The sequence below is a fragment of the Eriocheir sinensis genome, chromosome 12 (genome assembly GCF_024679095.1).
Source record: "Eriocheir sinensis breed Jianghai 21 chromosome 12, ASM2467909v1, whole genome shotgun sequence".
Taxonomy (NCBI): domain Eukaryota; kingdom Metazoa; phylum Arthropoda; class Malacostraca; order Decapoda; family Varunidae; genus Eriocheir; species Eriocheir sinensis.
The window spans coordinates 9,540,999-9,565,537 of record NC_066520.1 but is presented as its reverse complement, the minus strand read 5'-3'; the positions used below and the strand labels follow the sequence as shown (position 1 = coordinate 9,565,537).

Here is a 24,539-nt window from a genome sequence, read left to right as displayed (position 1 = left end):
TCTTGTAAGTCTCGCACGTTACGAGCAGCCAGCAACAACCACAACAAAGTCCTCTTCATCACCTCACTACCGGAGTCGCTGGTTCCCGTGTGTCGAGTGTCTATGGTTGCCGACTGAAGCCTGGGAACAAAACTACAGGTAATGTGTGCTTGAAATCTGTTCCTGTATGTGTTGATATGGAATCCTTTCTTTCTGAGGAGGATCAGCACAGTAACTCAGAATACCGTAGTGAAGTGTTTCCAACCTTTTTTGTCCCGTTCCCTCTTTTCCAGTCACTTTTTCACCTGTGGACCAGGGACGGAGTATTAGTATTCGGTATTCGTATTCGAATACCGTATTTGGGTGTATTCGTATTCGAATTAATATTGATAAAAATCAAAGTATTCTTATTCGTATTCGAATACAAGGGGAAAGTATTCGTATTCTGTGAATAATCTGACGAATACTTCAAAATCTATCATCAGAAATAACAGCCGTTGTTCCTTATAACTCCAGCCTCCAGCCTGTTGCTGGGAGGACGTGTAATCATATAGTGCAGGGTTCGCAAACTGCGGCTGCGCGGCGTCTGGAGTCTGACTCAGTTGCCCCTTGCCAGTGTGGACGCTGAATGTGTTCATGAGTTCATTTTACTGTTGCATAACTTCAGAACAGTTCTACGCCCAGTTACGTCGAGAAGGTATTTTTCAATGAAAAGTATTCATGAATGTATTCATGAATAATTTCAAGAAGTATTTATATTTGTGTTTGAATTTAAACCATTTCAGTGCATTCGAATTCGTATTCGTATTCGAATACACATTGCTTGTATTCTCTCCATCCCTGCTGTGGACCCCACAGGGGGCAACAAATCTTCCTGTCATCTCGCGAGCCACTCATGACCATCCCGATGTAAAAATTTGTCACGTGGGCCGTGAGTTTGACATCCCTGGCACCGTTAGCTAATGTAGAGCAATTCTAGCAATTAAGCGTTCAGTTTTATGGATCGTGTGTGGATGGTGTGAATTTTATTCCGAGCCGCAGGTCTCCTAATTCCAGTATAATAAATTTAAAAGTAATTAAAATTTATATGGACCCCTTGAAATTCGGTTCATGAACCCCTGGTTGGGAACCACAAGTCTAGAGTTATATACGTGTGGGTTTATTCCTTAAAATTTGCTTTGCATTTACCTGTTTGTCATCAGTGTGTGTGTGTGTGTGTGTGTGTGTGTGTGTGTGTGTGTGTGTGTGTGTGTGTGTGTGTGTGTGTGTGTTCCTTTTTCGTCTCCTTTCCTTCGTCTTCTTATCTCTTCAGTCTTCCAAGAAACCCGCCATCCCTTTCCCCAAGGCCCCGTTCACACTACGGCGACGTTCGTCACAGTCGCCCTGGCCGACGTTTCTTCTTTTGATTCATGTGACTTGGGCGTTTGGACACGTTCCTATGTATAGGCTACTTCCTTGGGAAAGTCTTGTAGTGGAGAAGGTGGTGTTGGAGGAGGCTTGCTTTTCTTGACGTCCTTTTTTTTATCTTTTCTTGGGTGGCAGGTAGGACCTGAGGGGCGACACAGTGCTGCGAAGGTGGCGGCCGACTAATAAAGTCTACTCTGCGGCGTCCCATGCAGCGATACACGTTCCCTGTCTTGGCTTACCTATTTACTTACTTACTTTAATGTCTTCCTTAATATTTTTACTCTTCGTTATTTTTTTTCTTTGCTTTTTGTTTTCTAGCTTCACCTTAGCTCTTTTTTTTGTTTCCTGCCCTTCCTTCTTCCCTCCTCTTTTTCTTTGCCCTTTGATTTCTATCTTGTCCTTAGCCCTCCTCCCTTCTTTTTTATTTCCTTTCTTTCTTCGTTTCTTCGTGTCCTCGTTTCTTTCATCCTTTCTTTCTGTCGAATCTATTTCTTTGTTTCTTTATCTGAATTTTTTGGCTTAACGATTTGTTTTTTTGGCTTAATTACTTTACCTGACTCACCTTTAGTTGGCTTACCTTACCCATTCTACCTGTCTTGCCTCGGTTTAATTTACATCCACTTTATTTTTCTGCCTAAACGACTTTTTCTTACTTAATTACTTTACCTGGCTTAACTCTAATTGACTTACCTTACCTGGCTTTACCTGGTTTACCTCCCTAGTTTACCTTAGGCTTGTTTACCTTAGTTTTTGTTGACTTAATGACTTCCATGGCATTACTTTACCTTACCTGTCTCACCTTTAGTTGTCTCCCGTTACCTGCCTAGCTTTATCTGCTTTTTAGTTTCATTTGCCTTTCGTTTCTTGGCTTATTGACTTCTTTTACTTGGCCTAATTTTTATCTTATCTAGGTGCACGCCGACTGCCCAGGCCGGAATTCGAACCCATGCCTGCAGATTCGTAGTCAGGGACGCTAGCCACTGCACCGAGGAGGCGTATAAATATATGGAAAAGCGAACACTGAAGAAGAAAATCGGTGTCTTCGCGGGGCCAGCGTTCCCTTCCTAGCAAAGGGAGTGCCACCATAGCAGCACCTTCACGCTTTCCCACACCCTCCACGCGGCAGCCTCGCCACAACCAGCACCAGGACGTGTAGGCTTTATGCACAACATGCGGACTACGCCACGCACACTAGCGCTTCCCGGCAACTCGAGGCAGCTCACGGCGCACCGAACCGTTAGTGACAGTAAAAAAATACAACTATAAAGTGAATCGAAAACCAAAATAAATAAGAATAAATTAAAAATAATACCACAGGGAAGAAACACAATATTGCCATAGACGGCACGGCACGCCCGTAAAGGAAAACTCATGCCAAGGGAAAGTATTTGGACCGATATTTGGCCGTGCGGGGAAAGAACACACTGAAAGACGGAAGGAGGAAGACGCCCTGACGGACCAGTACGGCTTTAGGAGCCGCCCAACAACCACCACAACTCATCCCACAGAACCTTTATAATCGCCGCCATGCAATATCCCGCAGTGCCGCTCACCACAACAAACAAACGACAAGTTACCATTACAGCAGATACAAAATAAAGCTTTGGACTCGCACACAGTGAGAAACATCCACACACACAAAACACTGAATCACTGCACGCAGATCGGCCAGGATCGAGCTTACAAATAACCTGCACACAAAGGCCGAAAGGATAATTAACAAAACATTCAAGACTCGCAGATTTATGAGATACGTATTAAGTAAATATCCTACAAATTCAAGAGTCTTGCATGTTATCAATTCTAATAATTATTTTTACGGTGTTTCTGCACAAATATCTGCCATTCCTGCTCAAGTTCCAAAGATAAAATATAGAGTACTAATGTTTTTTTAATTTGTAGAAAAAAGTATGAAGTAAATAACAACCACCATTGATTTAAGAAAATAACATAACTGATAGAGGACCTCCAGCAAGGTGCAGGGCCGTCACCTGCTTGGAGGCGGGGACCCGCACCCAGCACGCGATGTTCGTCTCGGTGGCCATGCGGAGTGACACAAGCGCGTCCTTGTATACGGCAAGGACATACCTATAAAAAAAAAAAAATAGTAGAGGGTGTGATTTGGCCCCAGACCTCGGTTTGTGTCGTGGGAGCTTGGAGTTGGTTGTCGGAGCTTAGAGTCGACATTGCATAGGCCCGAGTCTAGATCTAGTGGGCACGCCTTTCCCCTAGAGCTCACTGGTTGGCGAGCTGTGACATCACTGCCTTCTGCCTCCTGATTGGCTACCTGAAGGCAGGCCGAAGTGGCGGTAATCTAGAGCAGTGTTTCCCAACCATTTTTGTCCCGTTCCCCCTTTCCAGTCACTTTTTCAACTGTGGATCCCCACAGGGGGCAACAAATCTTCCTGTCATCTCGCGAGCCACTCATGACCATCCCGATGTCCAAATTTGTCACGTGGGCCGTGAGTTTGACACCCCTGGTACCGTTAGCTAATGTAGAGCAATTCTAGCAATTAAGCGTTCAGTTTCAAGGATTGTTTTCAATAGTATGATGAATTTTATTCCGAGCCGTATGTCTCCTAATTCCAGTATAATAAATTTAATTTTTTTTAGAATTTCCATGGTCCCCTTGAAATTCTTCCATGGATCCCCTGTGGGGTACATGGACCCCTGGTCGGGAACCACTGCAGTATTGATTGCTGAATGATGTAAAGCTTGCCATTCTTCCACTTTTTTTCATCACTTTAATTGACAAACGCCTCAATCCCCGACCCTACAAATATAAATATATCACTCTGTGCTTCACCTTGAACACTATATACCTTGTCCCTACCTGTGTCTGTACCTTTTTCGACACACACACACACACACACACACACACACACACACACACACACACACACACACACTCACCATTACCCTTTCTTGTGTCCCCTTACTATAGAATTTCGAGGAACGTTGCACATCCTAGATTTTCCGTGTTATATAATCTACCTTTGCTTTTCACCTCTCTCTCTCTCTCTCTCTCTCTCTCTCTCTCTCTCTCTCTCTCTCTCTCTCTCTCTCTCTCTCTCTCTCTCTCTCTCTCTCTCTCTCTCTCTCTCTCTCGCTCTCTCTCTCTCTCTCTATCTCTCTCTCTCTCTCTCTCTCTCTCTCTCTCTCTCTCTCTCTCTCTCTCTCTCTCTCTCTCTCTCTCTCTCCAAGGCAGTTATTTAAAAGATCTTCAAAGAGACACAAAACAGTCACCGTAACGGAGCTTTCTGCGTTGTTTTCTTGCTGTGTTCTTTCCTTTAGTTTTTTTTTATAAGACTTTCATGTTGTTTTGCTTCCTTGTGAATTGTCTACTTTTTACCGGCGGCTTCCCTTTGGCTGCCTTTGTGCGTGCGTGAGTTGTCGCTCCTCCCAGCTTCTTTATCCTGCTTGTCTTTTATCCCTGTCGTTATTTTTCCCCTCCTCTGCTTCCTTCTTTCTGTTCATTGTCGCCAGTTGTCTTTGTTTCAGTTGTCCACTTGCCTGTTTCGTTTTGTTTTTTCTTTACTATTTCATTCTCATGCGCTAATGGAAGTGTGTATGTGTGTGTGTGTGTGTGTGTGTGTGTGTGTGTGTGTGTGTGTGTGTGTGTGTGTGTTAGTTTCATATTCTCATTCTCTCTGTCTATCTCTGTCTCTCTATTTCCTTTCTCTCTCTCTCTCTCTCTCTCTCTCTCTCTCTCTCTCTCTCTCTCTCTCTCTCTCTCTCTCTCTCTCTCTCTCTCTCTCTCTCTCTCTCTCTCTCTCTCTCTCTCTCTCTCTCTCTCCTCGTCCTCTTCGTCCTCCTCCTCCTCCTCTTAATCCTCTTTCTCGTCCTCGCCACCTTCATCTTTTTTCCTCTTTGTCCTTTTCTGCCGCTTCCCTCTCCCTCTCCCACTCCCTCCCCTCCCTCTCCCTCCCTTCCTCTCCCTCCCTCTCCCTTCCCTCGGCTCCTTAGTTTGGGGATTTCCTCTCGCCTTTAAGATCCTTTTGGAAGTCACCTACTCGTTAAGGGGATAACACACACACACACACACACACACTGGGTTATTAGGTCAGTCCATCATGTCTTTAAAGATGTTTGTATATATACATTTTGTGGTATCTTTAATAGTGTTGTCATTATCGTGGTTAAAGTTTAAGAAAGAGGTATATAATAGAGTAGTCCATTATGTCCTTTCGAATGCTTCTATTTATCGACTTTATTGTAATTTTCAGTGGCGTCGTGGTCATAAGGATTATAATAGAACCCAATGCCCAAGACACACACGACTCCCTCCGCAGTTAGGGATTGCTTAAATGGCCGGCATCGTCCTCGTCTTCGGTCATCAAGATCAAGTTCACGGCACAATATCCGCCACTTCCGGTGTGGTAACATGGGCTGTCCCACTATCATGAACTGTCCCCCCCTGATCTGCGCATGCGCGAGGTGCCCAGGGTATATTTACAAACATATTTCCCTCACAGCATTAGTCCTTTAATAAGTTATAATAAGCTTCCCTCTTTTATCATACGATATTCATTGTCCCATCAGAGTTTTCTTCTGATTTTCCGTCAGGTTCAATGGTCTCGAGCCTATTAATTAATAGCTGACATACAGGGCTCATTTCAGCCTGAACTCTGCGGAGACAGAAAGAAAATCACAAATAAAAGGTACGCTATTGAAAGACTGAATGCAGTGGATTATATGTGGTTTTAAATAAAGTTTGCGGAGTCGGACAGATCATGATGGTGGGACTGCTCGTGTCACCACGCCGTTGTCTTGAGACGACGTTTTATGTTTGTTTGTCGGGCTCTAAACATGCTCGGGTCCGATCTAACTGTCATGTCCACTGCCTCGTATTCGTCGGTGTATAATGGCGCCACTGACGCAGAAAGTGTTCCCGACGAGGGCGTGTTTTGCCTTAATAGTCGGCGGCAGTGTCTGCGGCGCGGGGCCGTGCAGATGACGGCGGCGGCGGCGAGTATCGGAGGGGGCAAAAAGCGTCCGTGTTTCTGCTCAGGCTTGATGAAAGGGCTAGTAATCCAGCGAGCACCCCCTCACCCCCTCACCCCCCTTCTCTCTCTCTCTCTCTCTCTCTCCTCTTCATGTAAATAACCCAATTCTTGAAGCGGGACTCACTAATGCATTTATATAAAAATAATCACGTTTTAATTCGTGTCTCTTGTTTCTGTCTCGCGTGCCAAAAGTTCCTCAGACTGATCACCCGGCGGGCCTCAGGTGTGCGTCCCTTTACCTGTCCAGCGCGAGGCGGCCAACAGGTGCAGGTTATCACCGGTACTTAAGAGAAGTGTCGCTGTGTCGAACCATAAAAAAGAACACTTGAGAATATAAAGCTTAGGCATAATGATGAGCAAATTTTTAGAATGACCCACTTTTGTTTTATTCCTTAATTGGTTCACGTATTGCACGAAGACCGCCTATGATTGTAAAATTCCTCATGCTTGTTCTGCGTTATTGGTTCTCTCTCTCTCTCTCTCTCTCTCTCTCTCTCTCTCTCTCTCTCTCTCTCTCTCTCTCTCTCTCTCTCTCTCTCTCTCTCTCTCTCTCTCTCTCTCTCTCTCTCTCTCTCTCTCTCTCTCTCTCTCTCTCTCTCTCTCTCTCTCTCTCTCTCTCTCTCTCTCTCTCTCTCTCTCTGATATTCGGCTATTGGTCACTTTTTTTTTATCCCCAGAGACTCGTGCATGGGGAAAAGGCTTCAAAACAAACAACAAAAATAAAAACAAACACACAAAAGAAAAATTGGAAAGCTGCCCGAAAAATGTGAAATGTAGCTGAATTCCTAAAAAAGAAAAAAAGGAAAACTCGCCTATTGTGTTCAGGAAATTGCTTGCTCTTCGTATCATTTCATCCTCGTCAAGTATGTCTGAATTCACAAACTCGTATTATATGCCTGGACCGCTTGTATGGAAATGTCTGAACTCATGTCAATCTCAGAGGCTTTCGGATCTCACAATAAATATTTTCAAATGTCACAAAGGAGAGTAATCGGATTCTCATGAGCATATTTTTGACGTTCATGGCACAGAAGCTTTGACAAACTCCCACCAGGGTTATGAAACTACCCATGGACATGCTAGCTTGCAACTCCTACGAAAGCTTTGTCGAATACGTGTGTGCTTGGGCGCCGAAATGTTTAAGAAGATGGCCGTGATTATACTCTTTTAAGCTCAAGAACACACGTGGTGATGTCCCAGGAAGGATCGTCGGAATGTTATGTGTTTTGGTGTATCGTATTTTGGATCGCTGAACGGGAAAACAATTTCTACCGGCGAGGTCCATTCACACAGATGGCACGATTATTACCGCCGCTGATGGATTTGATTCCCCTAACTACGCCCATTGCTCAGGCCAAGGTTCGCCATTTGTCCTCATTATCTGCAGAAGGGTTGCCCGGGACACAGTTACACACAGTGGCCTACTACTACTACTACTGCTACTACTATTACTACTGCTACTACTACTACTACTACGTGTGTGTGTGTGTGTGTGTGTGTGTGTGTGTGTGTGTGTGTGTGTGTGTGTGTGTGTGTGTGTGTGTGTCTACGAGGGTGGTATGATTACCCTTGGCAGTAAAAATATTTTATTTGTCTTTTCATCAAATTCACTGATCATATTTTTTTATGGTCATACGAATTCAAATAGCACACACACACACACACACACACACACACACACACACACACACACACACACACACACACACACACACACACACACACACACACACACTCACACAAACAAACAGACAAGTTATTTTTGATGTCCGGTGATACACGCAAATGCCGCAAGTTTTTATTGGTTTTGGGAAGTTTTCTTTTCCGGCAGTCAAAGAAATGTTCGCATTATATTACATTTTGCCGAGTTCGCGTCTCGTTGTCGTGGCGAGGACTGGCGTTTTAGTGCCCGGGCCTTTTCAGCGCTACCTTTCTGTCCAGGGTCGGTATTTTCAGACGCTTCCGCCTTTCACATCAACTACTTCCAAAGGCCAAAAAGGAGATCAATCGGGTTCTCATGAGTGTTTTTTTAGGTTCAGGGTACAGAAGAAGGCTCAAATTACCACCTCTCCAAATGCCCCAAACCCCTGTGAAAGCCCTGTCAAATACGAGTGTGTGAGCGGTGGACGCGTTTGAGAATACCAAGCCTGTACGGAACGGCACTGCAGGTGAGAGTTGGGAACGCGCTCGGTCGGGATTTCTCTTCAGCGCCGTAACTTGTGATTGGAACCTGTGCGTGTGTATATATGTGTGTGTGTGTGGAAGAGGGGGGGATGCGGGGGGGGGGTGTATGATTGAAAAAGTTGTATGTTTTCACGAGACCACTGAAGACTTTGCATGAGAAACGTGTTCAATTTCTGGGTATCTGGGTGTTAAAAATGAGTGACGGACGGACGGAGAGTTAGAGAAAGAGGGAGAAAGAGAGAGTCGGAGGGAAGAGAAGGGGAACAAATAGGATAAAAGACACGGAAAGGGAAGGGGAGAGAATAGGGGAGAAGGGTTATATGTGTATCTTAAAGAGGGAGATATATTAATCCTGACAAACGGACAGATAGAGAAAGAGGGAGAGAGACAGAGTCGGAGGGAAGAGAAGAGGAACAAATAGGGTAAAGGACACGGAAAGGGAAGGGGAGAGAGTAGGCGAGGAAGGTTATATAGGTATCTCAAAGAGGGACATACGTATATTAATTCTGACAAACGGACAGATAGATAAAAAGAGAAAGAGTCGGAGGGAAGACAAGGCGTATGAATAAGGTAAAAGACGCTGAAAGGAAAGGGGATAGAACAGGCAAGGAGGGTTTAAGATCTTAGGTTTAAGGGCCATATTTTTAAACAAATCGGCGCCCAAGTTCACATATATGACAAGGCTTTCGTAGGAGTTTGGGGCATTTCCAGGGGTATACTTTAAGATCCTGGTGGTAGTCTGACCCTTCTTCTGTATCAGGAACCTAAATAAACACTCATTAGAACTCGACTAGTCTCCTGTTTGGCCTTTGAAAATAGTTGATGTGAAAGGCGGGAGCGTCCAACAATACCAACTTACCAGCGATCGGGCGCGGAGGTTTGGCCGGACCCGCCGCCACTCTCGCCGCGAGTCTCCTGGCGTCATCACGGCCATCGCGAAGGATTTGCAAGATAAAGGTCCCTCGAGGCACGAAATTCGCCAAGACTTCAAGAGCGGGATAATATTTCTTGTGTAAAAATGTGTTTGGATCGCGGATTTCAATGACCGTGTTTGCATGAGGGAAGAGATGCGGTTATTCTTTGAGGTGTCGGTTATTTCTCTCCTTTGGTCGTGTCTGTAACTTGATTTATCACGAGCATCTCCTTCGTGGCGGGACGAGGAGACTGTATACTCTCTCCTCGTTCTTTGAATTACGCGGTACAGGATTATTGTGATCATTTACTACATGTTTGTGTGTGTGTGTGTGTGTGTGTGTGTGTGTGTGTGTGTGTGTGTGTGTGTGTGTGTCTGTCTGTCTGTCTGTCTGTCTGTCTGTCTGTCTGTCTGTCTGTCTGTCTGTCTGTCTGTCTGTCTGTGTGTGTGTGTGTGTGTGTGTGTGTGTGTGTGAGTCCTGGCTAGGTTCTCCGTCTCACCACGCCCTCAGGCTGAGCACTCGGCTATCGCCTCCCCTACAAGTATACTCTCGTTTTTAGTCTGCCTATCTACCTGATTACCTACCACTACTACTACTACTACTACTATACCAACACACCTGATACCGGTTATCTCATACCTTGTGACAACCCTACCGCGCAGAGCCAATAAATTTTGTTTCACTAATAAAGTCGGGGTGAAAGGCATGAATCCTAATTAAGCTAATGTTACGCTGCCAAATGAAGCTGTCCGTTTGCAAATATAACTGGCACTAAAACCTTTAACGTTGACATTTGTTGCTCAGAGGCACCCATACACACCGGGGTTCATTTATGTGATGGCCGTCGGGTGTTTTTAAGGGCGCGTGTTTCGGGATGATTGAACTGACCGGCGAGTGAAGGATTGCTGGCGTGGTATTGGTCATCGATTTACCGAGACCATCTTTCAGCTAAGTCCAGCGCGCCATCATTTTTGTTTTCGTTTAGAGAGCACGCGAACACACACACACACACAAACACACACACACACACACACAGATAGATAGATATTTATTGACCACAACTTACAATAAAAACGCATCAATCTATTTTACACACACACACACACACACACACACACACACACACACACACACACACACACACACACACACACACACACACACACACACACACACACACTCACTCACACAGCCCGAATGATGTAAATTTTTCTCCTGCTACACAGAACATGAGTATCATACGCTCTTTGTGCGCCAAATGGGATGGCCGGCAGGCAAATAACTGTAAAGATAATGATGCTGCCGCTCAAATATTAATCACTCCTGTTATGAGAGTGTTCGTCCTGTCGGCAGGGTAAATAAGGCCGCTCCGTGAACGTGCAATGCTGCCGTACACGGATAAAGGATGTTATCAGGCCATTGGTTGTCTGTCGCATGATGCATTAATTACTAACTAATAAGAGACAGCGCTGGGCAGGCCCTTGTCGGCGGGGAACTTGATATCTACACTCATGGAGAGATTGCGTTGCCGGGCGTCGTCAGCGCTCAGCAGGAGCAGCAATAAAGTGTTATGGCCGCGCGGCGAGGCAGGGGAAGGAAGGAAGGGCGTCAGGAGGAGCGCGTCTGCAAAAGTGTTGACGAGCCGAGGCCCGCGACGGTGTGTATAGGCGTCCTGAGGAGTCGCCTCCCACAGAATATTTCTCCCCTTTAATTCACTTTAATTGAAGCCGTACAAAATAAAACAGCTCTGTGTTATCAAACGAAACACCTGCCAAGCCTGGAGTAGGAACGGCGCGATGTCGGAGCCCGGCGAGTCAGCCTCAAGAAGCGACTCTGGAGATGGAGAGGCGGCGTGCCGTTAAGGAGGCTGTTATTGTTTCATTCCTTATGGCCGCCGCCGCCTTTCACAGCCTCCTCCGGCTCCTCCAACTCCTCCTTATTTTCTTCCTCTCTCTCGTGCGAGGGCCTAATCTATTAAAGGGTGCCAAGTAGCGTTCTAGGAGGAGGAAGAGGAGGAAGAGGAGGAGAAAGATGAAGATGAGTTGGGTTAAAGGTGTAGTAGGATGCAAAAGAGATGGAGAAGGAAAAGAGGGTAAAAGAGAGATGAGGGACGCGTTTAGTAGGGCGTGGAAGGGAAGGAGGAAGAGGAGGAGGAGGGGGAAGGGAGGTGGCTAGGATAGGGTATAGTAAGTAAAGACGGGGAGGGAGGGAGAGGAGGGAGTGTAGAGGTAAAGATTTTGAGTATCGCAGAATTTTCTCCTTCTGTTCCCCTCTCGCACCTCTTTGGGCTGCTTGGTATGCCGGCTGTGCGCGTGCTGGCCGGCTTGCTCCTGTAGCCCGCAAAGTTTTTAGTCTCTTTACGCCTCAACGCTCCCTTACAAAACGTTCGCTTTGGCCATGAAAAATAGATTTCCACGGATTTCCGCCTTAACGTGAAGTCGGTGTTGTGGAGTTTGTTGTTGATTTTTTTTTGCCTCTTTTATATTGCTAATGTGTATGAATTTTGTTTACTTGTTTTTATGACACGCATCTTTTATATTTCTCCTGTCCTAATGCTGTATGACGTTATTTAACCTTCACAGGGAGAGGTCATGTGGTGAGGTGCTGTGCCCACTCTATCCAAGGAACGGAAGACTTGACCCGGTTTGTAAGTAATGTCCATCAGAGGGACAATAAATCGCTCCACAGGACTTGCTGGAAAATCAAGGAAATCAAGGTAAGAATAGCTTATATATATATTTCTATCCATTTATTCATCGGTTTCATTTGGTTTGATAACACCGTCCTGTTTTATGTTACTGAGTCATTATGAGTCCCCAGTATCTATATGACTAAAGGGATGTGTTTCATTCTCTGCCATATTGTGCCTGAAAAAATTTCCGGCTCATCTTTGTCTTCAGTCACGTCTTTTTCCACTACATTCTTTCGGGACCCAGTGAGTCAGTGCCGTGTCCCGCCCTTCTCTGTTTAAGCAGTTTAATATTTTAATAAGGGTATTTGCGCAAGGATCTCTTAACAGTAACAGTTTCTTCAAATAGCAACCGATCATTCCATAATTCATAATGTGTGTGTGTGTGTGTGTGTGTGTGTGTGTGTGTGTGTGTGTGTGTGTGTTTGCGAAGATAGGTGAAATCGGCAAGTTATTTCCTGCGTCCTTATCACGCCTCCCAGTGGTTGCCTGGCGTCACACAGCGAGCGTTGCCATTAACGCCATTAACGGGAAATATGCAAAGAATTTCCAGCTTCTCGCGGTAAGTGGACTCCATGCAGAGTTGGGTTCCACATCACGACGAGACGGAAGCTTTTTACTGGCGCACCGCTCTGAATTAAGCCGCAGTAAAGTGGCCTCATTACGAGAGTAAGCCCGATGTGTCTCCTTCCGCTGATGAACTAACATGGTGCACGGAGTGGTTGCTAATGATGACTCCTTTTGCACCGCCCCGCAGCCCCAAACAAACCTTCCTCCCGTTGTGTTGCAGTAATGGCGGGCAATGTTTACCAGTCATGCCCCACGCAGCATAGAGATGAATAATAACCGAGTGTGTGTGTGTGTGTGTGTGTGTGTGTGTGTGTGTGTGTGTGTGTGTGTGTGTGTGTGGCGAGTGTTGTTCTTTCGTCATTCCTGCTGCACTAATGGCTAGTCCTTACCAGTCGTGCACCGTGCAGCACACCGTATTGGGAAGTCGAGATAGACATACATAGCGGCCAGGAAGGTTGGCCTTTGGTCTTGGAGTGATAAATCATTAGCAGGAAGACTGGTATTGGCCTCGGCTGGACTGCTTCCACCCCGCATGCGTCCTTCGGCAGCCATTCCTCCACACTAAGAGAAGGGCTGCTGATATTTTTATGGTTTGGAAAAAGGTCGTGTTTTCATTCTGAGCCGTGTCTGAAAGAGGACCTCCCGCCCTGCCAGATGAGTGTTTGCACTACAAGGACTTGAGGGTGAAGTGCGGCTTTGGCTCGTAAGGAAAATGTTAGGTAACGAGGAAATATACTTTTGAAGAGCCGTCGCTGGGGCTATACAATAACATGTACCTCGAGGAGCCTTGAATATAAGCGGTTACGCAGTCTCTCTCTCTCTCTCTCTCTCTCACACACACACACACACACACACACACACTCTTTGTGGGCTCTGCCTCAGGGAGTTACACAGCCTCACACGCCATAGCCAGGAGTTCACACCTCGGGTAGCCACACGCTCTGCTTCTCCCCCCTATAGCTACAAACTCAACGCCTTTCGGCACTCAAGACAAAACTCATTTGAAGGAAGTGGCGTGTTTACACTCGGGGGCTAAAAAGACACTGTAATAACCACCGCCATTCACGTGCTGAGTTACACGACCTCAAGAGGGGCGCTGCGTCATGACTGTTTGCGGAGCTCTGAAGGACCTCTCTCGTCTGTCCTCACGTTACAGGTTAAAAAAATATAACGATAAGGTGGCTCGACTAACAAGCTGGAGCGTCTTTATAAGGGGAGGGAAGGGCCCTAACTTATTCCACATTCTTTTAACGATGTTCTAAATATTCTCTCATCCATCGCCGCAAGAAGTGTCACAGGAAGCATGTTAAGGTGACTAATCTAGCAAGGTGCGATCTATTTATGAAGGTGTCCTAACGTGTCCCTCCTTCACTTGTTTAGCCTACCAAGTGTTTCCTTTTATTTCATCCTTCACCTGTTCATTCTCTCCTTGACGTCCTTTCACCTTATCCTGTACCTATCCTTTCTCTACCTAACGTGTCCTATTTCATCCTTCACATGTCCCTTCCCTACCTAAAGTGTCCTACCTCATCCTTCACCTGCCCACACTCAGCCTAACGTGTCCATCCACCTCGCCTCACCTGCCTCTTCCTCTGCCTAACGAGTCCTTCCATTCCATACTCCACCTGCACCTCCCGCACCTGTTCTCTCCCGTCAGTCCCCCGGGCCTCACCTCCCTTCCCTTCCCGTCTCTCCCCCGGGCCTCACCTCCCTTCCCTTCCCGTCTCTCCCCCGGGCCTCACCTCCCTTCCCTTCCCGTCTCTCCCCCGGGCCTCACCTCCCTTCCCTTCCCGTCACTCACCTGGGCCTCACCTCCCTTCCCTTCCCGTCTCTCCCCCGGGCCCCACCTCCCTTCCCTTCCCGTCACTCACCTGGGCCTCACCTCCCTTCCCTTCCAGTCTCTCCCCCGGGCCCCACCTCCCTTCCCTTCCCGTCACTCACCCGGGCCTCACCTCCCTTCCCTTCCCGTCTCTCCCCCGGGCCTCACCTCCCTTCCCTTCCCGGCACTCACCTGGGCCTCACCTCCCTTCCCTTCCCGGCACTCCACCGCGGGCTGCATTATCATTAGTTGCTGTTCTACCCTCATTACCTGACAGGGCCTCGCCGTAAAAATGCCGCTCCACCTCAGATATTGAAGCCACATTTGCCGGAGCGTGAAATGTGTTCTGCTCGCCTGTTATTATCCACGTTTGAAGAATGGAGGTTGTTATTATTGCTGTTATTGTTATTGTTATTATTTATCATTGGCATCATCATCGTAATCGTCACTCATTATCGTTACTTCTACTCATCACTACTGTTAAAATGACACCCGAAGCAGCAGCAGCAGCAGCAGCAGCAGTAGTAGTAGTAGTAGTAGTAGTAGTAGTAGTAGTAGTAGAAGAAGTAGTAGTAGCAGTATTAGTAGTAGTAGTAGTAGTGTGCGAGTCCCTCCCTCCCTTATCAGCGTCACTGGTCTTACCTCAAAAGCCGGCGTCTGCTTTCATCCAGGAGTCTTCAGGAAATGGTGGGATGATGAGCCCAATCAATACCCGTTGGTGGGTCTGAGGTGTCCCGCGTTATGGGCCGCCCTTCACCTCCTTTCCTCACTCCGCCGCGGCCACGGTCATCACATTACTCCGACAGACGTCAAAAGTTCGGAAATCGCTTCACACTTGGAACTCAGTGAACAGCCCCACCGTGTGTTTTCAGGGCACAGCCGAACAGCCAGGCAGCGGAGCGACATAAATCACTCTGCGCGGAGCTCCTGCGAGTAAGTTTTGATCTTTTTTGCACTGCTGCTGCTGCTCTCTGACGGGCGAGGAAAAGATGGAGCAAAGCGTGCCCTCCCCCCTCCCCCCTTCCCCAGACTCAGTAACTTATTCCCACTCTTCGGATCGCAAGAAAAAATAAATCACAATGAAGTGCCACATAAACAACATCGCATCGTGGTTCATGCATCGTATCTTTTTATAATTCACGACCAAAGTTTACCCCCTGAATCTTTCCCCGCTGTGGACCCCCTCCCCCCTGCATAGACAAACTTGGAAGAAAAGTGAGGAGAAAGAAATATTGTGTGAGCATCGTCGCGTCGCCGGAGATGGAGGTTAATAAGGTTAATAGTCTGAGGAACGTGTGATCGGTGGTGTCCGCGTCTAAGGGAGGGCTGGGCGGCCAGCGGGTTAAAGCTGCGGGGCCGAGGAGGAGCTGCACCGGCCAGGGAGGAGGAAGATCAAGCTTGTCAGTCAGCTTACCTGCCTGCCCGCCTCCTTGCCTGCCTGCCAGCCTGCCCGCTCTCCTGCCAGCCTGCCCGCCCTCCTGTCATATCGGGGGATTATGCTGTGTGCCTTTTGTTGTAATATGAGGAAGATGTGTGTGTGTGTGTGTGTGTGTGTGTGTGTGTGTGCTTTCTATACATAATATGCATAGCTAATGGTCACGGGCCAGTATACTTTATTTAGAGGAATAGATAAAAACGTATATCAATTTATTGATTAATTAATCTATTTATTTGTACTAAAATAATATACTAATGTCATTCACCCCTTCGAAATAAATACGTTTTGTTGTACGAAACAGTGTATTCTGGTTCAGTTTACACACGAACAGAGCAACACAAAAACAGCAACACCTGCACAAAAGAATCTCCTGTTTAAAAGTGTCGCTCCGCTGATCAGAGCCCGTCGATGGGGTGTGTGTGGGAAGGGGGTCTGCATATCCTCCACGCTGCGCCCTCCCGTGGCGGGGGATCATTCTTTCACCCTTTGCAAGTTATTTGAGCTGCTGACTCAAGCCTCGGAGCTCATTAACTTTCTTTCCTTCTCTAAGCACTGATAAAATCGGCACTTGTGGGAATTACCTTTTCCCTTTTAATCCAAATTGTTAAAAATAGGTTGAGTGGATGGCGGGTGGCGAGCATAGGCCAGTCACGTGTGTGCATCCCACTGGCAGGAGCCTAGCGTGGCCCCAGCTTATCCTGGGCCAAGTTTTGTATGACTATTAGGGGACGGTGTCGTGCGCTCCTAATGTGGCCAAGTTTAGTGACTTTTAAAGGGACAGCTTAAGAATTCATTTTATACATATATGATGTTCTACAAGAAAAGTTAATTAATGTTCAATATACGTACAAGTAAGTTTTTCGGAAGGATATGAACTCCATGGCTCTCTACTCCAGGTATCCATACATACCATTTCCGCGGATAGACACAGTTAATGTATTCATATATTATTTTACATATGAAACCGGAATGCTACGAAGGAGGAATGCTCATGATTTTTTTTTTAATGGGTGAAAATCAATTCCACGTTGGACTCATTTGCATGCATAGCCGCAGTGTAGTGGATGCATATATTAAACGTATTCCACCTGAAAGACGAGTGTTCCGAGGGGAGGGCGATAAAAAAAAACATTGTCTTTTTGAGAAGGGAATACCTGCTTTAGTCCGTTCAGCTCCAGCCACCCGCGCATATTCTTCCCATGCACAGACCCCGTATAGTGAGCACGTACACTTTAGGGTTTCCCACAAAAAGCATAAGTGTTCCGAAGAGAGGCTGCTCCAAATTGAAGGAAAAAATTTTGGAGTTTGGAAAATTCACTCAACTCCGGTAGCCAAACACGTCTGTACACGAGGCCGCTGTCATTACCCAATACTCCCACGCTGCCGCACAATACAGGGACATGTCGGAGGCTCTCACCCAACCGCCCGGGATGAGATGCTTAATAGATCTTCCCTGTCTCTCTCTCTCCGCCCCTCTCTCCGCCCCTCTCTCTCTCTCTCGTCCTGGCAGTGCGCATATCCTCGGAAAATGGTTTGGTAATACAACAGCGAGCGCGCATGCATGGTCCTCCGTAATTTTCGTTTTGTCGTTCTCTCTCTCTCTCTCTCTCTCTCTCTCTCTCTCTCTCTCTCTCTCTCTCTCTCTCTCTCTCTCTCTCTCTCTCTCTCTCTCTCTCTCTCTCTCTCTCTCATCCCGTTCTCAATTTCACATACCAATAGTTACTGTATAATTACCCTTATTCGCGATATTCATAATAACTTTTCCACGTAAATACGACGCTAGTTGCTGCCTTTTCTGGTGCTTCCCACATTATCGCCTTCCTCCTCCTGCTCCTGCGTTCATTCACTGGGCTAATCCTCTATACACGCTCCCCATCTTTTCTCTGAGGAATATATTGGTGTGCGAGTTTCCCTCTCTCTCTCTCTCTCTCTCTCGCCTCGCTGCGAACCCCTCTATTTCGAACCTCACTCGTTACGCCTTTCCTCCCTTCGTGTGGATTTAGTGCCGGTAGAAGTGCATCGTTTTCCCTGTTACGGGATTACTTTTGTCCGGCGCTACACAAATTGTCGGGATAACCCAACACCTTGTTAACATTTCCGCACATAGGGATTAAATGGGGACACAGCGGTGAAGTGGAGAGAAAAATGCTGAGGAAAAGATGGAGAGATATCGAGCGAGCATCGTGGATTAAGGAATAAAGAAAAGTTGGAGCTACTCTATTAACTATAAAGGATACGAAATAGACGTGGGAAGTCCTTTCATACATAGAACTGATTTTGGATGGACAGTCAAAGTGTTTTTTGTAGTAAAGGAAGCAGCTCAAGGGCAAAAACATATGAAAACAAAAAAGCCTGCTAAACACTGCTCCTATAACCCCTTGACTGCGGATCCCCTACCAGAAGACATCACCAAGCTACAGGAATGGAACAAAAAGTGGCTGCTAAAATTCAATGAAGAAAAATGTAAAGTCATGCACCTTGGGACACCAATACTACATGCATCCAATACCACATGGGAAACACTCCACTATCCACCACAGAGGCATGCAGAGAAAGACCTGGGAGTATGTGTTACCAGGCTACCAATGAAGGTGAAATCCGTGCCAATCACAGAGGACGGGACAAGAGAGAGTAGTAAAGAGTGGCCAAAAGAGAGGTCAATTTCGGATGGAGAGGTGTCCAGATACTCCCCTCTTGAAAGAGGTCAAGTCGTTGGGCAGGAGAAAATACAGACGAAGGAAGACTGTTCTAAAGGTTAACAGTGAAGGGGATGAAAGAATGAAAAGTCAAAGTAACAGAGTAACAGCCCGAGAATTGTACAATAAATCAGGGCAGACAGAAAACCAGCTGGAGTGATGGAGTTCAAGCATTTGCCGGAGGGGGACAGAGCACACTGACATCTAACAGAGGTTGATGACTATATGGAAGGTCTTTGTCCTGCACCGAGCTGATAATAGCCTGTACAGGATCCCATTAGGATTTGTATCCCCTCTCAGACAACTGGCTCAGTCAAGGGCGGTTCTGTCCTCTCAGTCCATCGAACAAGCGGCCCCTTCTGCACCAGTCCTGAAGCGCCGCATTGCCGTGGCTCCACGTTTGTTTGGGAACACAAACTTATAGTCACCCTCCACTTCACCTCCGTCGCACAATACTCCGTGACTCGAAGCCCAAGTCTGCCTCTCCCTGGCCTCCAGAGAGAGCACAATGGCTTGACTGCTCACGGCTTCACACTGTCCTCGACCCTTGCAGTAAATGGTGCAGGGCAGGGGAGGGTGTCGTCGAGTTGTCCTGCATTCTTGTCGCAATTGCCTGCATCCATCGCCACGATCCCCTCCAGAGGCGGCCCCGGCAGTTGTTGGGGTGTTGGTGAAAAGCTCCAAGTGGAGTCAATCGGACTGTCACTTATCTGAGCGTAAGAAACGGTTACTACGGGAGTGAGGGCCGGTGCAACCCTTCCCTCTCACAATAACATTTTTTTTTGTTTCAACGAAACTGAGAAGCAAAAGAACAAATAAATTTATTGAACGTTTTCAAGTATATACGAAAAGTCACCGGCACACATGAATTTTTCAGATGCGGTCGACCAATCGGAGAGTCGAGACGAAACGTCTTATTTCGCTGATGGATAAAACTTTGCCGGAGGATCTTCGTCTTGTGTGTACTCGCCTCTCCATCTACTCGGCCGAGGCTCCTTCCAGTCTCCCTTCCGCCTTTTTGTCCGGTCCTCCCTCCTCAGTCCTGTTCGTTTACATTTTTACTATTTCTCCATCCTGAAATTGAGTCTCAGGACATTCCTCTTTACTTGCTTCGAGAGTATCTTACGGGGCTTTGTTTGCCTCGCTGTTTCACTTTTCCATCACCATAGATCATTATCATAATATACTGCCGCCACCATCACCACCACCCCACGCACCCACGCACCCACCCACCACCACAACTACCTCTCTCCCTCCCACATCCTTTTTTTTACAAGAAAAGAAGGAACAGGCATTTCAATTAAACTCAGGGAGGGGAAGCAGGCCGCCTTTAGTGGAATTGTTGCTGGAAGGAATGAACCCCCCCCCCCGGCCCCTTCCCCCTCCGCGGCTTATGGGGCGCCAAATGTGGATCACCCGCCGGAAAGATCGTTACCGCCGGAGGCCTCGAGACCGCCCAAGCGCGAAAATTTATACATTCGGGATAAATGAAGTGTCAGGAAAAGCGAGCCAGAGCGGGAGCCAGCCTTAGTCTTGCTCGGGACAGCCTCACCTTCCTCCTCCTCCTCTCATTTTCTTCGTCCATTAATTCTTCTTCTTCTTCTCCTTCTTCTTCTTTCTCCTCTAATTTTTCTTCTTCCTTCTCTAATTATCGTCTGCGTCCTCTATTTTTTTCTCGTTTTTCTTCTCCCTCTTCTCATTTTCCATTTCCTCCTCTCATTTTCCCTCTTCCTCTCATTTTCTTCTTCCTCCTTCTACTTCATTTTCTAATTTTTCTACTTTCTCCTCCATTCTTTTCTTCCTCTTCATTTTCTTCCTTCTCTTATTTTCCCTCTTCTTCTCATTTTCTTTTTCCTCCTTATTCTACTTCATTTTCTAATTTTTCTACTTCCTCCTCATTTTCTTCCTCCTTTCATTTTTTCCCTTTGCCATCTCCCTCTCTTCTTTCTCGTCATTTAACTTCTTCCTCTTTATTTTATTATTCCCTATTCATTTTTGTGCTTTTTTCTCTCATTTTTTCTCTTCCTCCTCTGTTTATTTGTTTCCTTTCTAATTTTCTACTTACCTTTTAATTATCTGCTTTCTCGTCATTTTGCGGCTTTCTCCTCCAAATCTTCTTCTTTCCCTCCTTTCCTTCTTCCTCCTCTAATTTTCATACTTCCTCTTCTAATCTTCATACTTCCTCTTCTAATTATCTGCTGCCTCCTCATTTTTCTACTTCTCCCTCCACTTTTTCTTCTCCCTTCTCATTTTCTTTATTCTCTCATTTTTTTCCACTTCCCCATCTCATTTTTGTTCATTCTCCTCTAATTTTTCTTCTTTCTATTAATATTTTTCTTCTTCCTTCTCTCATATTTTTCTACTTCCCCGTTTCTTATCTTTCTTCTTTGTATATTTTTTCTGGTTCCTCTATTTTTCCTTCTTCTTTCTCCTCTCGGTTATTCAATTTCCCATTTCTTTTATTTCTTCTGCCTCTCATTTTTCTTCTTCATTTTCTCATTTCTAACACCTAAATTTTCTTATTACTCTTCTTTCCCTTTATTTTCTTCATCCTTCTTTATTTTTCTTCTTCGTTTCAATTTTCTCTTCTTTCTGTTCTTCTTTATACTTGTTCTCTCATTTTTCTTCTTCCTCCGCTCATGTATCCACTTCGTATCTCATCTTTTTTACTTCTTCTTCTGTTTTTTTTCTTCCCTTTCTATTTTTCTATTCATTCTATTCTTTATTTATTCCTTTCATTTTTCTTCCCTCTCCTCCCGTTTATTAACTTCCCGTCTCACTCTTTACTTCTTCTTCTTCCTTTTTCTTTATCCTTCTCTATTTTTCTTCTCATTTCTTATCTTCCCTCTTCTCATTTTCGCTCTCCCTCCTCTATTTTCTCTACTTTCTCTTCGCGGCTCTATTTTTTTCTGTCCTCTTATTTTTGTCCACTTTTTCCTCATTTTTCAAGACCTACACTATTTCTTACTTCTTCCTCTATTTTTTCTTCTTCCTCCTCTAGTTTTCTTTTTTCCTTTCATCCTTTTCTATTCTTTCTCTTCTATTCTTTACTTTTTCATCTCATTTTCTTCTTCCTCCTCTTATTTATCCCATCTCATTTTTTACTTCTTCGTCTATGTTTTCTTTTTCCTCCTGTAATTCTTCTTCTTCCTCTCAGTTTTGTATTCTCTCCTTTCATTTTCTCACCCCTCCCTCTCATTTTCAGCTCGCCATCTCATTTTTTCTACTTCCTCCTTCGATTTTTTTTCTGCATCTCATTTGGCTGCTCCTTCCTCTTTTTTTTTTATCTTCTTCTCATTTTCCTACTCCCTTCTCTCATTTTCCATTTCCTTCTCATTTTTATATTTCCTCCTCATTCTTATACTTCTTCTCAATGTTCTTAATTTCTCACATTTTTCTACTTCCTCCTCTCCTGTTCCTCTTTTTCTTCTTTTCCTCTTCCTTCTCCTCTTCCCTTTCTCCTCCCATTTCCCTCCGCCTCCTCTCATTTATTCGACTTCCATCCCCTGCCTCTCATTTTTCTACGTGACGCTGAACCTAGACCCCCGTCAGAGCGCGGCTGAGGCTGGTGTTGAGGGGCAAGGGTTGATCGACCATCCCGTGTCACCTGCTGCCACGTGTTTCTTCACCGCCACGATTTATCTCTTTTACAACGTCGTAACTCCCGCCTCTCTGCTCCCTCATCCCTTTACCTTCCTACCCTTTTATCCTTACCTTATACTCCCTCACTTTGCTTTCTCCTTTTTTCGTCATTCTGTTCTTATTATTAACTCTCCTGCCTTCGTTTATCTTCATTCATTCCCTTTCCTCTTTTTACTCTACTTGTGTGTTCTTTTTTCTCACTATGTATTCCCTCATTTTTCCTTTGTTATTTTTCCATCATCCTGTCCTTCTCACTCACTCCCCTCATTCCTTTTACCTTGTGTGTTTCTTTTCCTCTCCATGTACTCCCTCACTTTCCTTTCTCTCTTTTTCTATCATCCTGTCCTCCTTCTCACTCACTCCCTTTCCTCCTTTTACCTTGTGTGTTTATTTTCCTTACCATGAATTCCCTTACTTTCCTTCCTCCGTTTTTGTTCATCATCTGCATCCTCTCACTCACTACCCCAACTGTGTGTTCCTTTTCGTCACTATATACTTTTTCACTTTCCTTTTTCATCGAGTGCTCCCTCCCACTCACTCCTCTTCCTCCCTTTACCCACCGTGTGTTCCAGAGAGAGTAGGTTCGTGCCTCCCGTCGGCCCCCGCACCTTGAAGCAGCAGCACGCCTCAGAGTTGTGTTTCTGGCAGTGACAGTGAGGCGGTGCAGTCCGCTGCCATATTCTCGAGACAAACGAGGCAATATCCGTCATGGTGATGGAGACCCGAGAGCTTGAGCCGCGAGTGACCCGCCGTCCTGAGTGCTCCGTCTTGGGTGAGGATGAAAGGAAGAGCGCCTTGGCCCGTTTGAGGCTTTCAAGATTCACCAGAATATCTTAGTTTTCAAAGTTATTATCTAGAAAGCTTATCCCACAGTGAATATCTATGTTTTGATGCTATGCCTGAGCTCGCATGAAGGCAATCTTTCTCTTTAAATAAACTTGAAGTGATGGTAGACGACGGTTACTATCATCTTGTTTCTCGGAGCCTTGGCGAGCTCGCTTCCTGGACGAAGTGGTATTGTTTCGGATTTCAAAGGGGAACAAACCTAAGCTTCATGTACATACAGGGTTAATGAGACGGGAACACAGAGAGCTGAAGAGGAGATGCTTGACTGCCGGGGATCAAGGTTCTCAGTGACGAGATAGTTGGAAGGGAGAAAGGAAGGACTTTATAACCATTGGAAGATGCAGAGAGGGACCTGATGAATCTCATTCGTGGAAATCAAGGGGGTGAAAGGAGATACGCCCGCCAGGAGGGATTGAGGAGAGGAAGGCGGTAGCAGACCGGGCTGACGCAGAGGGAGCATGATAGGGAGGCTGCTGATTTTAACCTGTGTTGAGATTATTTGGTGACCGGGGATCAATGGCGGACGGATAGCGGGAATGTAAACATTTGCAGCACAGGGGTTGAGATGGGGGAGGAGGAGAGGTAAAGAGTGGGACGGAGGCAACACACGGGTACAGGTAAGGCGACGGTGTTTGGCTTGCAGCGTCTGGGAGGGGATAGAGTCGGATAACATAGAGATCAGGATAGACTGTGAATACCCTTAACAACCTTAGATTCACAGATGACATAGTCTTGATTAGTGATTCAAAGGAAAACTTAAAAATGGTCATCGGTGAACTACGCAGAGAGTCTGAATGAAGGCCTGAAGATAATGATTGGGTATGGTTATGTTGGTGTGTCTGTGGGTGTGTGGGTGTGTGGGTGTGCGCATGCCAGTATATGTGTGTATGTATGTGTTTTCGATGGCGCACATATGTTGCTGAACTTGCGCACTCAGCCGACAAGTGACACAGAGTCGTATTATGAGACATTTCGCCGCCCAAGAACACATATTTGACAAGGCTTTCGTAGGAGTTGTGAGCATTTCCAGGGGTAGTTTTATGACCCTGGTGGTAGTCTGACCCTTCTTCTGTACCATGAACCTGAAGAAACACTCATTAGAACCCGATTGATCCCCTCTTTGACCTTTAGAAATAGCTGATGTGACATGGCAAAGTGTCTTGTAATACCAGGCACAGAGTTGCAGGGACCAAGTTCGGCGGCGTCCCCATTTGGCTGCACGGAGAGACATTCCCAGGACGGAGGCTGGCAAAAGCTTATGTATTATTCCACCAAACGAAAAAATACTTCGTCCCGTGATACCTTGTCGAGGAAATACATGTGTACTCCAATCCCAGTGTGCAAAAGGG

General features: G+C 46.0%; 1 long non-coding RNA gene across 1 annotated transcript; it reads left to right on the top strand.

The window, feature by feature from the left end:
- Window positions 1–23,172, top strand: LOC126997735 (uncharacterized). The gene is made up of 3 exons (XR_007752365.1): window positions 1–138; window positions 12,073–12,206; window positions 22,917–23,172. It is a non-coding gene; the product is annotated as an uncharacterized LOC126997735 (long non-coding RNA).
- Window positions 23,173–24,539: the final 1,367 nt, after the last annotated feature.